Source organism: Ciconia boyciana, chromosome 6, assembly GCF_034638445.1.
Source record: "Ciconia boyciana chromosome 6, ASM3463844v1, whole genome shotgun sequence".
NCBI classification, from domain to species: domain Eukaryota; kingdom Metazoa; phylum Chordata; class Aves; order Ciconiiformes; family Ciconiidae; genus Ciconia; species Ciconia boyciana.
In genome coordinates, this window is record NC_132939.1 from 49,858,016 (window position 1) to 49,872,814 (window position 14,799).

Genomic DNA, 14,799 nt, shown 5'->3' on the forward strand with positions numbered 1-14,799 from the left:
CAGATACACAGACCATTAATGCAGCCCTGCAGCTACAGTTCAGTTCAGTAAACTGTGTTTTCTTTTAGTAATAATATAATTTGTGAGTTTTTCAATTAATTGATCGTCAATTCCCTCTTTTTTCCTTTTTTTTAAAATTTCTTGGGCTATACTTACCTGTTAGCACAAACTTCCAATCACAAAGATTGGATTCTATCTAATCACAAAGATTATTGAACTACTGCCCTGCTTCCTGTACAGATATCTGTCTCACGCATACCATTAATCCTGTATAAACCTATCTTAAAATCCCTCTCTTTTAGAAGTAAAAAAAAATAGAGGAAGCATGGGCTTACATTGGCAGTGTGGGGTACTACTACATCTTCTTCATTCCTTGTCATTTTTATTTAATATTAACTCTTAAATTACAGACTAAATCATAGAATGGTTTGGGTTGGAAAGGACCTTTAAAGGTCATCTAGTCCAACGCCCCTGCCATGAGCAGGGACATCTTCAACTACATCAGGTTGCTCAGAGCCCCGTCCAACCTGACCTTGAATGTTTCCAGGGATGGGGCATCTACCACCTCTCTGGGCAACCTGTTCCAGTGTTTCACCACCCTCATTGTAAAAAATGTCTTCCTTATAGCTAGTCTGAATCTACTCTCTTTTAGTTTAAAACGATTACCCCTTGACTTGTCACTACAGGCCTTAGTAAAAAGTCTCTTTCTTATAAATCTTTCTTATAAGTCCCTTTTGTATATGGAAAGGCAACAATAATGTTTCCCCAGAGCCTTCTCTTCTCCAGGCTGAACAAACTCAACTCTCTCAGCCTTTCTTCACAGAAGAAGAGTTCCAGCTCTCTGATCATTTTTGTGGCCCTCCTCTGGACCCGCTCCAACAGCTCCATGTCTTTCCTGTATCAGGGACCCCAGAGCTGGATGCAGTACTGCAGGTGGGGTGTCAATATTTACGCCAACCATCTTGTGGACATATGGTGAGACACTTACTAGCAGTAATATATGCTATTATTCCAGCTCTAACAACAGTATTATCCAGTGAGAAACTGAGTTACGGCTGGCTGCATCTGTGGACAGGTGATATTCCTACAGCCTCACATTTTACTTCTGAACCCATTATAAGCATGATTTTCATAATGCTAGCCCTGTCTGAAGTGACTAGAACCCAGAGTACTTGCCAAAACTGTCACCTCAAAGTTCAGCAATTCTTAAGCAAGTCATTGAGGCAGCTGTCACTGCTCTGCCAAAGGGAGCTTTCCCTTATTTCAAATGGGAATTGCAGTTCTCTTGATAAATGATGATATGGCCAATGTACTTCAGGGGTCCATCCTGATGAATATACATACCTCACCTACTACCTCATTTCACCTCTTTTCTACACCCTCTATTCTTCCCTTCCTGGCTGTTTCATTTGCAGCCTTCACACAGTCCAGATTTTTCACCTTCTGTCATGACACTGATGATGTTTGGAACAATTGTTGAGTTAATTTCCATAAAACTCCATCTTTTCCATCGTTTCAGATTCTCTAGAATACCCAGTTACTCAATGAAACAACCAGCCATAAACTGGATTTTCTGGGTTTTTTTTCTGCCTTACGACACTATTAATTTTTTTTGGTACGAGTTTGATTTGCACTAGTTGATAATCAAATGTACAATATTAAAGCCTTTAAAGTAAGACCTGTTGCTTCCATTCAATAGGAAAATTGAATCGTTGATAATGGGACAGAATTTCAGACACTGGTCATTATACAACCCCAAATTATAGGCATCAGAAGTCATGTTGGCAATTTACAACATTGGTGTTTGTTCGCATTCAACCAGCAAAATGAGGAATGGAGACATGAAGCATCCAACTATGTCTGAAATTGTTTGCATGTGTAATTTCTAATACTGAGGACACAAAATTCATAACCTAAAAAAGTTTCATTTAGAACTATAATATAGCACTCAGATCAGATATTTCAAAGTTCAGCTGAATTAGTAAGTCACACTTTTAATAATGATAAACCAAATAAAGGGCTTTTATTAGTTGCCTTTAAGATTTTGAAGCAGTGTACAGCAGACCACATAACACCTGGACTTAATTCACAAGTACTGGGATGCCGAGTGATGCTTCCTACATCTTTCAAGCTGTAGTCACACTACTTCCCATATTCCAACACCTTGTTACCACATTTCTCTTAACATAGAATTGATCAAGACTTGAGATGTTAAACAGACATTCTTTTTGACCTCTGACCAGAAATACAAAACTACCTACGAGAAGTTAGAGTACTTTATTTCCCCACAGCAGACTACCCAAGTTTTTCCAGGATTTAGATATTTGCAAGGCTTGTCAGCAATAAAACCACCCCCAGTGCTACATCTTATTTCATAAGAAATAATATTTTCAAAATGCCTGCAAGTTGAAGATCTAAGTGCTCACTCATACGCATTAGGTGGGAAATTCTTTTAGTGTATTTTGTTGCCCTGGTCTTGAAAGTCCATTTGCCTAGTGGTAAAGAATGAAAACTTGTTATAGAGCAACACAGGTGTGAACTGTGACCATGACTGTAAATGATGCCAAGTACCACAGCTATTCTTTTTTTCAATGAATTAAAATCTGCCATTTTTTGTGAACCCACTCCATAATTCTCAAGAAGGTCAAGCAAAGGCAGATGCTGAAGAAATATGGATTTAAGAGCTATCTGTAGCTTACTTTCAAAGTGTTACTGTAACTCTTTCTTTAGGCTATGCTTTGCCATTAACAGAGATGGCTTGGTGGTCAAGCAGCTATGAGAGTTTGGTTCTTGCATTCTGGCTAGCTCTTGAGTATTTATACATGCACCTACACTACAGAAGATTGAAGTACATATAAAATCTACAGAATAGTTTTCCTCATGCACTCATGACTTCATATGTCATTTAGAAGAATTTCTTAGGTTTCATGCCTTTCAAGTATTCTTTCTTCTCCATTTCTTCTATAAAATATTTTTTCCCCATTTAACTTTCCTACCCAGGCAGGACTGCTTTCTTCCTGTCTTAGAGATGAATTATCAGCAATGAGCTGAAGGACAGCATTTTGGTTCCTGAGACAAGATAGTCAAATCCTTCTTTTCACTCCTTAGAAGATGTTTCTACAGAGTGCAATCCAGACAGAGCATAGCTTGCTTGAAGTGTGAGATGGATCTAGTCAGTGGTTTGGATTAAGGACATGGAAGCCTTATTAGGCATCCCCCTTTTATTTTCCTTTCTCAATGTATAGTTTAATGTGCAAGCATTAATTTATAGTATACTCTAGGTATCAAATAAGGAATATTTTCCTACATTGCTCGTAATAAAACACATCTTCTTCTTATCCTTCTGAGATGTGGAGTTTTAACAATTTAGAACTTTTCATGACAGCTGAGAATTTGGCTGTCACAACACATCCACATTTCTAAAACCACTAGTTCAGGTTTTATAGCATTTCTATACAACATACACCAGTCCTGGCATATTTTCCACACTAAAATTTCCTAGGTAAGATATCTTTAAATATCTTTAATTGCATGAAATATAATATACATACATGGACAAACACTCACACACAGAAACACACACAGAGGATTCATTTTCATGTGTATATTTCAGGTTTTATAGAGTATATTTTTTTCTTGGAATTAACCGATGCCCATTATCTGCAGTGGTGAAATCCAGTCTACCATAATTTACCATTCATAAATATTTGTGATTAAAGTCTGAAGTAATTTTAAGACAACAATATTTTGCCAGAATATAATGTGGGGCAAATCATGGCTTCTGCTTTAGTTTAGGCTTTTACCTTCCAGTGAAGACAGCAGCTAAATCACTGAAATGCAGACACCTCTGTAATGCCTTCCACAAGTGCCATGTGATGGAAGTACTTCCTTGCAGTTGAAACCAATGACAGTAAAGTCTCCTAAAAAATCCTGCACAGAGAATCACAGGATAAGCCCCTGGATGGACAGAAAGGAGGGCAGTAACAAAAAGGACAAAAGGATTCAGGTAGGACTCTTTTGTTGTAATATTCACACATTAGGCAGGCTGCTCTAGTTCATGCATACATATCAATAATCTACAACAGCAAGGCAACAAATTCCAACATGCAGTCTCAGTTCCAGCAATCTGAGGCAGCTGAATAAAGCTACAAGATAAACTTCCTGTGAAGCAGTAAAACTTTATGCAGCATAGAGATGTTATACAGGCAGATTTTGGGAAAAGAAAAAGATATAACTTAATGATTTGGGGTTTTGGCTTTGTTTCTTTTAGTTTGGGGGTTGTTTCTATGGTGAAATTCAAATGTGTTAGGAGTTATTGCGAGTGCATTTAAACCCCCAAATCAAGCAGATTTAGGTATTCCAAGGAAGCTCTGGTTAGGGCATATTTCATCCATGAAGAACAGTGTTTAAGATAGGTATACAACAGCACTGGAAACAGACAGAATATCTGCCTCAGTAGTGAAATTCTTCCAAAATAATGTACTCATCACTGTCAATGCTTGCATAAATAAAATGCCACTAGCTATTTCCTGTTATCTGTAATAGCATTCTTGCTCATGCTGTCAATGTGCAAAAATGCTTGATACACCCACAAATACCACCATGTTCATTCATCTTGCTCACAACAGTGCCATTGCTGCAAAACATGTAAGGAGTGGAAAGCATTCACCTTCCAGCAAACATTGCCCTCCTGTCTAGAACTCCTTCAAATTACATGGTACATCTCACACCTTGGGAAATATGCATAAGGTATTCCTGTGCTCACTAAAACAGTCACAGGTTTCTGATCTATAAATGGTAACATCAGATTCCCATCTCATGAGGGTATGTTAGGCTGTCAGTAAACAGCTTAACTGTGGTGGCTCTTTTATGAACATTGGAAAGGTGCTAATTGGTACCCTTCTTGGCAGCCTTACCGAGGAAGCCATGGAAAAGGAACTCACCATTCAGATGCAGGATGAGGTCTAGGGTTACACAAAAGGTAACATACTGAGAAATCCTTGGAATTGTACTTTAATAGGAATTATGCTATTTTAGAGTTTACACTTCATTTTAGAATTTAAAGCCTATCTGTGTTAGAAATGAGACTTTCTAGATAAAGCTGCATAAAGCACTTTAAGTGGTAAGTATATTGAAAACAAAAGACTCCTAAAAAGCTTTAAATACCTACTATTACATGATTTTTGTTAATGTTTACTGCCATAGATGTATCTATCTTCCTTTTAATCTGGTCAGAAAAAAAAATATATGGGTTTTAGTACATGTAACTTTCTAAAAGGTAAATGTAGGAATGATATTTTCAAACCCACTTTCCTATTATTTAGATGTCATGATCTTCACATGTGTTGAGTACTCAAATAAATATTTCATCCAAATGAATCACAAATACTCTGCTATTTTCAAATCTAGTAATTCATTCAGCATTACCACTAGTGATTTGGGACCCCAAATTAAAAATCTGGAAGTCTTTTTTTTTTCTGCTACATATAAAATAGATAACATTTTTATAAGAGGCAAAAATAAAAACAGCATAAATATTAAAAAGATTTGGTTTACACCATCATGAAAGCAACAGTAAAGTGTTCTATGGAAACACTGGGAATGCGTTGAGCAGGAGGGAAGAGTGTGGCAATACACAAAACTAAATACTTGCAAGCTCTATTCTTACCTATAGAGCTGGAGACCTCCATCTCCCCACCAGAAACCAGTGAATATTTAGAGATAAAATCCTGGGTTTGATGAAAGCTTTTTAAGAAGAAAAGCTATTTCCTAATCAACTATTGTTTTATACATAATTTCTCTGAAAATAGTTCTTGAATATTATATATAAATACTACATGAAAATGATAATAACATCTAAAACTCAAGGAATGAAATTATAGGAATAAGTAGATTCATGATATAACACAGTAGTTCTGACCTCCCTGTATACCATCACTGGCACATCCTAGTTACAGAGGCATGTGTCCTTATTTTTCCGGGGCCCTTCCTTTGTCCACTCTGTAAAGTGGATGCTGAAGCTGGAGAAATACATTTACATATTTGACATTTTCTAATTTTCAAGTGATTGATTTACAGCCTAGGATATTTTTATGTAATAAATATATGTAAATAAAACCGCAGTGTATTTACAAAATGGGGCAATGCATTTGCTGAGAAGAATAAAGCTGAAAAATTGCCACTTTCCTGAGTAGTAAGTAGATGTTTAATATGCTTCAGAATCAGGATTATACTAATTTGCAGCAAAATCTTGTAATTCACTGAGATTATTTAAACATAACTAACATATGATGACTATTTTACTGCCCCTTACCAGTTCCCCAAGATCCTAAAGTATCCCCCACACCCTACTGTAAAGAGTGGTTTTGCCCTAAAACAATGTTTTCTTCTCTAGAAAAACTTCAGGAAAAATGCAAAATTCCTCCCAGCTATGTCAAATCTTTGTAAATTCTACTTAACCTTAATATGTCATCTTTTCCTTTAATGGGAAGAAATAACAGTACAGATATTTTAATGCACTTTTTCCCTACACAGTCAAATCACCCTGAATTTTCATAATCCAGTTGGTAGTTTTACTGCAAAAGTCCCTTTTTAGTAGACTTATTTCTGTATTAATTAGCTTCAGCACAGTTTGACTGTGAAACAATTTTCCTTTTGCTTCATCTAGGCAAAGTCACAAATAGTGTCGTCCCCTTGTCTGTTTGTCTTGAAAATATAAATATTGACTCTCAATAATTTTTTCCTATTTTTGCATATTTTAGAATAACTTTTTTTTGTATTGCGGCTGATAGCTAAGCTTCTATTTATTGGTCACACTATAAGGGAGGAAAATCAGGGAACTACATCACTGCTTCAAACAGAAAGATGTGAAATCAGAGTTTTTATAATGCTAGTTGATCTAAAAGATATTTCAGGTAGTACTCTGAGAATTTTAGTATCTTTGTGTTCCCCTCCCATAATTATTTTTTTTAAAGCACTTCCCCTCTTAAAAGAAGTGTTTTAATGAGCAAGATATAGAAACATACTTTTTTTTCTTTCTTTCTTCTGTTAACTAAATCTCATCCTTTTTTTCCCCCAAAGATTTTAAGGGAGTGATATTCTCATGGAAGGTAAGGTAGCTAGTAAGAAGGACTGTGGAAGGAAATTAAAATCAACAGGAACAAGGGAATATCAGAAGACAGCAGCAAAAGAAGAAATTATGTTTCCAGATCTCAATAACCAAACACAAATCAGAAAATCAAGAAACAGCAATTTTAATATCTCCAGCATTGGCAAAGCTGGGATTATTTTGCTCAATGTGTCAGTTATTCCCACATTTTCATTCCTATCAACATGTAAAAAGTTGTCTAGATGAATGCTGCAAGAATCTAATAGAGGTAATTGCCAAAAGGCATATAAAAGCATGAAACTTGCCTATAATCAAAATTCAAAGTGAAAAGCAAAGGTATTTCCTAAAGATACTGGTGGGTGGTGGTTTCTATGTGTATTGTTTCCATAGTAAGCCAATCTTAATTAAATCTTTGTGGATGAGCCTAGGACACAAAGAGTACTACTAGCCAGAGAGTGTAATAGTTTTGTTTATAGCTGAAGTGTATCTTTCTTGGAATAATTTTGTTTTAAAGCATTCTTTCCCATTGTGAGCCTGCTTTATCTAGAAAGGAGGTAAAGTCCTCTTCTACTGCTCAAAATTTAAACTGATTTCCTAGAGAACTTTACAACAAACTTTGTTGAAGATATCTGATGTTCTACAGTGTTCACAGCTAGCTTAGGTCTTGGGATTGTGAAGCTTTGGCTTTTACTTGAAGAGTTATACAGTTAAAAATCTCCAGTTCACCTGAGATCAAGGGACTGTTTATTTTTCTATTAAGACTTCATTATTAAAACCACTTTTTGTAAGTGCCTAGCAAGAGGTCCTAAAACGATTTTGAAAACATCATATATACATCTTTAGACAAAAGGAGAAAATTTATTTTCTTTGTTTAAATGGCCCAAACACTGTGTACTTGTGATATACTTTTTTAAGGAGAGTGGAAAAGCAGTTAAATAATATTACTAAAACATTCTGAAGTACTAGAGGGATACATAAATGTTAAGTATTTTTATACAGCATTCAAGTGCTAAACTAGCCATGTGTAGATCATTGTGTAGGCTGTCCCGTTTTTCCAGCCTGTTAAGTTACAAAGGAAAAATAATGTCATCCAAGGTACTGGGGCGAAACAACACTCAACAGAACAGAAAAAATTGCAGTCAAACTTAGAAGTAGCAGTGGCAGCCTGTTTGGCAGTACACTGCAATTAGCAAGTTTCATCTGAAAACTTGATCAAGAAGGAAATGTTTTAAGCTACCCAATAGGCATGTAGAAAAAAAGTATCATTTTCCTTTTGACTAGAATAAAGCGCATGAAAGCTAAGACCAATATTCTGTAATGTCAACACAGACTCCTTCAGTCTCCTATTCTAAGTTAGCTGGAGACTCTGATGGGTGGATACTGGTTGCATTAAGAAACTTTTTGGAATTTGTAAACAGGATAAACTTCCTGTATATCTATAGCCACTGTTGCACATGTATCTCCTTCCATGCTAAAATCTAGCTACAAAGAGCTTATAGAGAGCCATTGTAAAAATTTCACTAGTTCCTGACATCATCTATCGTGTCAGTCTTGGACAGCTCACTTTTTGGTTGCACCATGCTAGGGAGCTTTTGAAGCAGCAACAGAACCAAGCTTTGGTCCCAGCTGAATGTCCTGAAACTTCATAAGGGTCAGGGTACTTTTTTTCTGAGTAACAGCTTTTCCTGTTTCAGTTGCTTATTGCCAAAATACTACTGATACTGATCTTGCTATATTCCTTATTTGGTCAGGGATCAAGAAATACCACACATCTCACAAGAAAGAATGATGAGCTTTCAGACAGGAGATTAATGTAAGCAACAAAAAGTTTACTTTACCCAAAACTAAATTTGAGGTTCATCCCATAGCAGTGTAAGTCTGGTGTACAGCAGTGACAGCGAGCAAATGATCCTTGTAACCACTGAGAAGAAGCTGGGCTTCAAAAATATGGGGGATAGAAACTGAGATAAATTGAGCCTGCCAGTTCTGATATATTTTCCAGGCTCTGAGCAATTTAGCACTAGCACCTATAAACTGTTATTCAATCTTCTAATTACTTTTTAAAGGATGACTGGAATCAGCTTTTGCAGAAACTCTAGCCAGAGGGAGATTTTTATGATTATTATTACACATGAAACTAGCGTTCTACACACCATGGTGTTTTGTTCTTTCTGCCTTCTTAGTTGATTCATTATCATTTGATTATTTCAGGAGCAGAGTTATATTAACTATCAGATATAATAATGTTTGATTATAAAATATAATTAGCCTTCTGCTAACTTGAAGATTGAAAAATGTATAACTTTGATGCCTGTCATAATCACATATTTAAAAACAAAAGAGCCTTTCCCTCTTTCTCCAAGATCATTGCCTATTACTTCATTACAGAAGTCTCTAACTTAGCAATATAGCAATATGAGGCCTGTGACAGGTTCTGTGATGCTTTATCTTGTACTGAAGTTGCCTCAGATGGGGGAAAACCATGCTGTTCAAAGGAATTTTTATTCAAATTACTGTTGGCTTTCATTGTTTTGTGACCTTTAAATAGGTTTTCTTCCAATTAGGCTTTCATTTAATTACAATATTATACCTGCACAGTGAGGAATGCTACCAGATCAATATTTTACTGTTTTGTGATAGAGCTTGTGTTGCCTGGGTCCAAACTGAACATCCTGTGCAGCTGCTCAGCTCTTCTGAATCACCTTTGCAGACTAATCACTTGAGTCTCACTAATTCCAGCTCAGCTATATAATTCCCAATAATTCCCACTCAGGTTGACAGTCTTTCCAAGAAAGAAAAATTGAAAACTATTGGCTTGGGAAGTGTACAAAGCATATGTTTACAGTATTCTTGCCCGTTTACTCAAATTAAGAGAGCCAAATGGCACAGAAAGTTGAAACTGAACAAAAATTGTTTTAGCTATGCATGGTTAGAAGCTGAGCGGCCAGTTCATCAACTTACTGACTGGAGTATGCAAAATTCAGTTCAATCATACCTTTAATGCCAGGAGAAGTCTGTGTCACTTGCCTTTTGCTTCATTTACTGCTGCAATTTGTTAATTTGGTCCTATGCCAAGGAAGCTTATTTTAATGATTTGTGCAGGCTCAATAATATGGATTTTATAGGTAAAGAAAATTTGGACTGGATGATGGAGATGACAATGATTTTTATAATAAATATAAATTCTGTTAGAGGTTGCTGGATCTAGTGGAATTGATGACACAAGAAAATTTTTCCTCCCCACTCTGCTTTCCCTGACTTTGGTAGACTCTAAGATCCAGTGATGCCTCGTCAGTTCCACAGAGGGGAAGCTGCTTCAGTTCTGTGTCCCCAGGTCCATCCAGTAGCAATGTTGAGAAGCTACTCTCCATACGCACACACTCACATACGCTTGCACGTGTGCACGCACATACACACACACAGAGTACTCACAGCCAGCCACACAGATCCACCCAGATGAAGATCAGTGCCTGTCCCACATGAGCACAAACAGCATTCACGTAAACACGCACAACACAGATGGCCCAATCCTGCTCTTCATCTCCAGACGGTCAGGATTAGGAACAATAGAATAAGTGGAATATAGACACATGAACAACACTGGTCTCTTCTGTAGCTGGTTCCCTAGACCTTGGTTTCCTCCAGTTGCTGGTCCACAGACCTTTATTCCCCTTGTAATAATGGTCCCACTCTAGCAGCTGGCCTGCAGAACACTTGTTGCACAAGGGACGTTGAGATAAGTTCATATTCACAAAGATTTATTAGAAGAATCTGTATAGCTGGTGGCATACATCAACTCTAATAGTGAAGTTACATTTGTGGAAGAACAATATAAAGATGAGAGAAGAGAGGGAGACAGAAAGACAGCAGGAAGGAGGGAAAGAGAAAATTCTCTAGAGAGGAGTCCCAGACATGCCTTCCTCTTGGGAGCAATTCTCTACAGCGTATCAGGTCATGGTGGTGAAAATGATGATCATCACTTTTTCCATGATTTTCCAATAGTACCGTATAGTTCTCACTGGAACCTCCTCAAATCCCCTAGTGGTTGGTCCTGCTTCTGACACTAGTTGCAACATGCTAATTGGTGTTGTACATTGATTGGCAGTCAAGTGTCTGCACACATGTATTGTTGGATACTATTTATCAACCATTTAAATTACTATTATCTACTTTGTTGTGCACTAGACTTGATTTTCTCTACTGTAAAACTAAATTTGGCAGAACAAGAAACGAAGGAAAGGTGGAAAGAGATGTGATTCTGATGCCAGTGGTAGCCATGAAACCATGAGAACCTACCATAACCACAATTTCAGGGTTTTGCAGGTGCAAGGCCCTGAGATCAACAGCCCCAGAATGATAGCAAGGGAATGCATGGGAAAGCTTCTACAGCAGCTTAGATGAAAGATTACAGGGCTGCAAATAGCCCCTTAATATTACTGAGGCTAAGGCACTAAGACACCTCAGCTACTACAAGTTGGGACTCTGCTGGCACAAACACACATATACAATATGTGTCTCTCCAGTAGCTGATTTTAGACATTCAATCCAGTAGCTGGCAAACAGACCCAGATATAAAAACAAAGAGCCAGAGCAAACAGACCCCAAACTGGCCTGAAATTCTCTAGCAGATCGTTAAACACACACTTACATGGAGCAGAGAGGACACTCATATGGAAAATCATCAGTAATAGAGTTTATTAAGAAGATCGGACAGATTGAGGTGATCAGGCCCAGGGATCAGTGAAACAAACATACTGACAAGCAACCTGCTTACACACCACTGGCCCTTTTTATCGCCTTTTCCCTCTGTTTTCCCACACTTATTCCTCCCTGATCCACCTTGACCCCCCTGCTGCGCCCTCAGTCCTTCCCCTAAACATCTGTGAGCTTTATACAATCCTAAAATTATCTTCCTCCTGGTTCCCATGATAAATTCTATACACATTTAGGCAATAATCCCGCTTTGGTTTGCATGGCCTTCTGACTCAAGTTTATGTCATTGACATATCTTGGTGGATTTTACACTAGGGACAATTGGTCTCCTTTGATGACCATCTTTGAATAGCTGGTTCAGCCTTCTCCTGATTCCTGCACCTATAATTGTTTTTTTCTGATTCTCACCAGGCTCTGTGAGTTTAATGTGGTTACCTTTTAGTCAGATAACCTACCAACGTCTAGGGAAAATTTGATCAAAAGTTAGTCACAAAAGTTCATACATGCGATAATAAATTATTTGTGTGGAAACATTATGATCTGTGGAATAAAAGAAGAAAAAAAAAAAAAGGTATATTTGGAAGTAAATATCTCTTGCAGAGAACACCAAGTTTGTAAAAGTGCTGGTGCTTACATATTCTTTATATTCAGGAACAGCCTCACTGCAAAAACTTGCTGACCATACAAATTACTGATCTACCAGATGTGTGATAATCCAGCTAGGTGAAACTATTGTTGGAAGCTTGAGCACCAAGGCAGAGTTGAAAGCAACCACATATGGAGGTGGAATGGGCCCTGGCTCTTTGTTGTTAGACCGGATGCTTCCTTGTATGTCGTCTCCTGTTCACCCTTTCACCCACATCGTATGATCCATACTGGAAAGAAAACCACTCTGAATCCTCCTTAAAAGTTCATCTTGTGCATCATTTCAGTGTCACTACCAGTGACAGCCTGTTTAATGCACTGCTGTGGTCCAATCATTTTCCTATACTGTTTTTGCAATAACATTGTATAAGCAGCAACAGAAGCAAGGAAATGTCCTAGAAAATTGACAGGTATACATATGTGCAGAACTAAAAGGTAGAAAAGCATGTGTGGGCTTCAGCAAGTACTAAACTTGACAACTGTTATGGTAAATATAAATTCAAAGCATTAAAAGTGATAATATTATCTAAAAAATTCCACGATTTGAAAAGCAGAATTTGATTTTACTTCTGTTTTAACATAATTTAAGATTAAAATTATCAGCTTTTTTCTCTGAAAACATTTTTCTTTTGAGAATAAATGAATAAGCAAATAAATGAAATATGAGCTTTTCACATAATAATTTGAAAACCTCAGTTAAAGTGTTGGAACAGATATTATGGTATTTCTAATTGACTCATAATGATTGGGAATATCGTGAAGAAATAACTTAAATATTTAATGTCATCCCTTTCACAAACAGTCTGTTTCATGGACACTACTGAAATAGGCAGATAACACATGAACAACGCTGCTTTTGGATTTGTAGATTAGGTCTTCAAAAATCAACAGAGTGGGTCCACCCAATTCTGAAAAAGTTGTAATTTCCATTTCTTTGCTTTTTTTGCCTAGGAACACCATTCATAACAAAGGGTATTTTCATCATCTGCACTTATAAATATGATTTAAACTCAAGTGATAACCTAGATGATCAAATTTAAAGTGTTCGAAAGCTCCACAACTTACAGTATACCACTGTGAAGTTGTGTACAGGAGGAATCCTCTGGCTGTGGTGACTAAAGAAAGGCAAACTCCTGAGATCTGCTGGTAATGGAGAATGTTCTAATTCTGAGAAGTAGTCTGAGAAAATGTTTTACACCTAAAACTTTATTTGGCTAATTTTACTAAGGTGGGATTTTTTTTTTCCTTTTTTTTTAATTTTTAAATTGCTGCTGCTTTGAAGGTCATGATGCCCAATAATCTAAAATTCATCAAAGTTCTACAGTAGATCAACAGTGTGGAGGTTACTAATGATAAAGATACATGTGTGTATATATATAGTTTTTAAAATGCATATATATAGTCAGTTCAGTGATTACTTTCCAATGCAATAATTAGCCAATTTGTAAGAGACTGTGCTTCCAAAGCAATTTCAACCACTCTGGAGAGCTGAATAAATTAAACTAGATCTTCTAGTATTCAATGACTGCATCATAGTACAGAAATAGCTTTCAAAGAGTCTCCAACTTGTAGTCTTATGTTCCATGAAATGTAGCCAAAGTTGTATCCCTTAGCATAGCAAGGTTTGGGAACATTACTGGTAGTAACATTAAGGTTAAATACGTTAATCCAGAACACTACATTCTGGACATCTACATATTATCATGCAGTTTATACAACTACTGTCTACCTAGTCTGAATGTGAACATAATGCACTTCTTAGATACCTGACTCATCATTATATGCATCTCTGCAAACTGTATTGGAATTTCATCTGCATCCCATCACAAAAACTGTAATAATGGAAATAAGCGACTAATACAGAGGAAGGAGTTAGAATCTGGAATGCAAATGAATAAATTTTTTCATCCAATCAACAAATGTATTTCTTATTTGTACTCAGAAAAGAAAGGAGGATGTCATACTATTTCAGATAGATACCTTTGTCATTGAGTTGATCAATATAGTTTTTTACTATAAACAATTTTTTTATGTCTATCCATAAAGATATCTTTATATATTAAATTTAGGAAAGTCTGGATTCCTTTCTAAACTCCATATTTTTTCCATGTGCAGTCAAATGAAGGATAAACATTTCTGTAGCCAAGCCATGAGATTGTTAAGTATTGTTTCATTGTTAGATAGTTTCATTACACAAGTTGTAAAAATGTGTGCCATCGGTCTTGCAAACACTATCCTATTAAATTGAAAGTTTGTGGAGGAAGAAAAGACTAGAAGAGATTTGGTGTATATTCAAATAAGTTGAAAATTCTGTTTTGTGAGAAGTTTTTCTT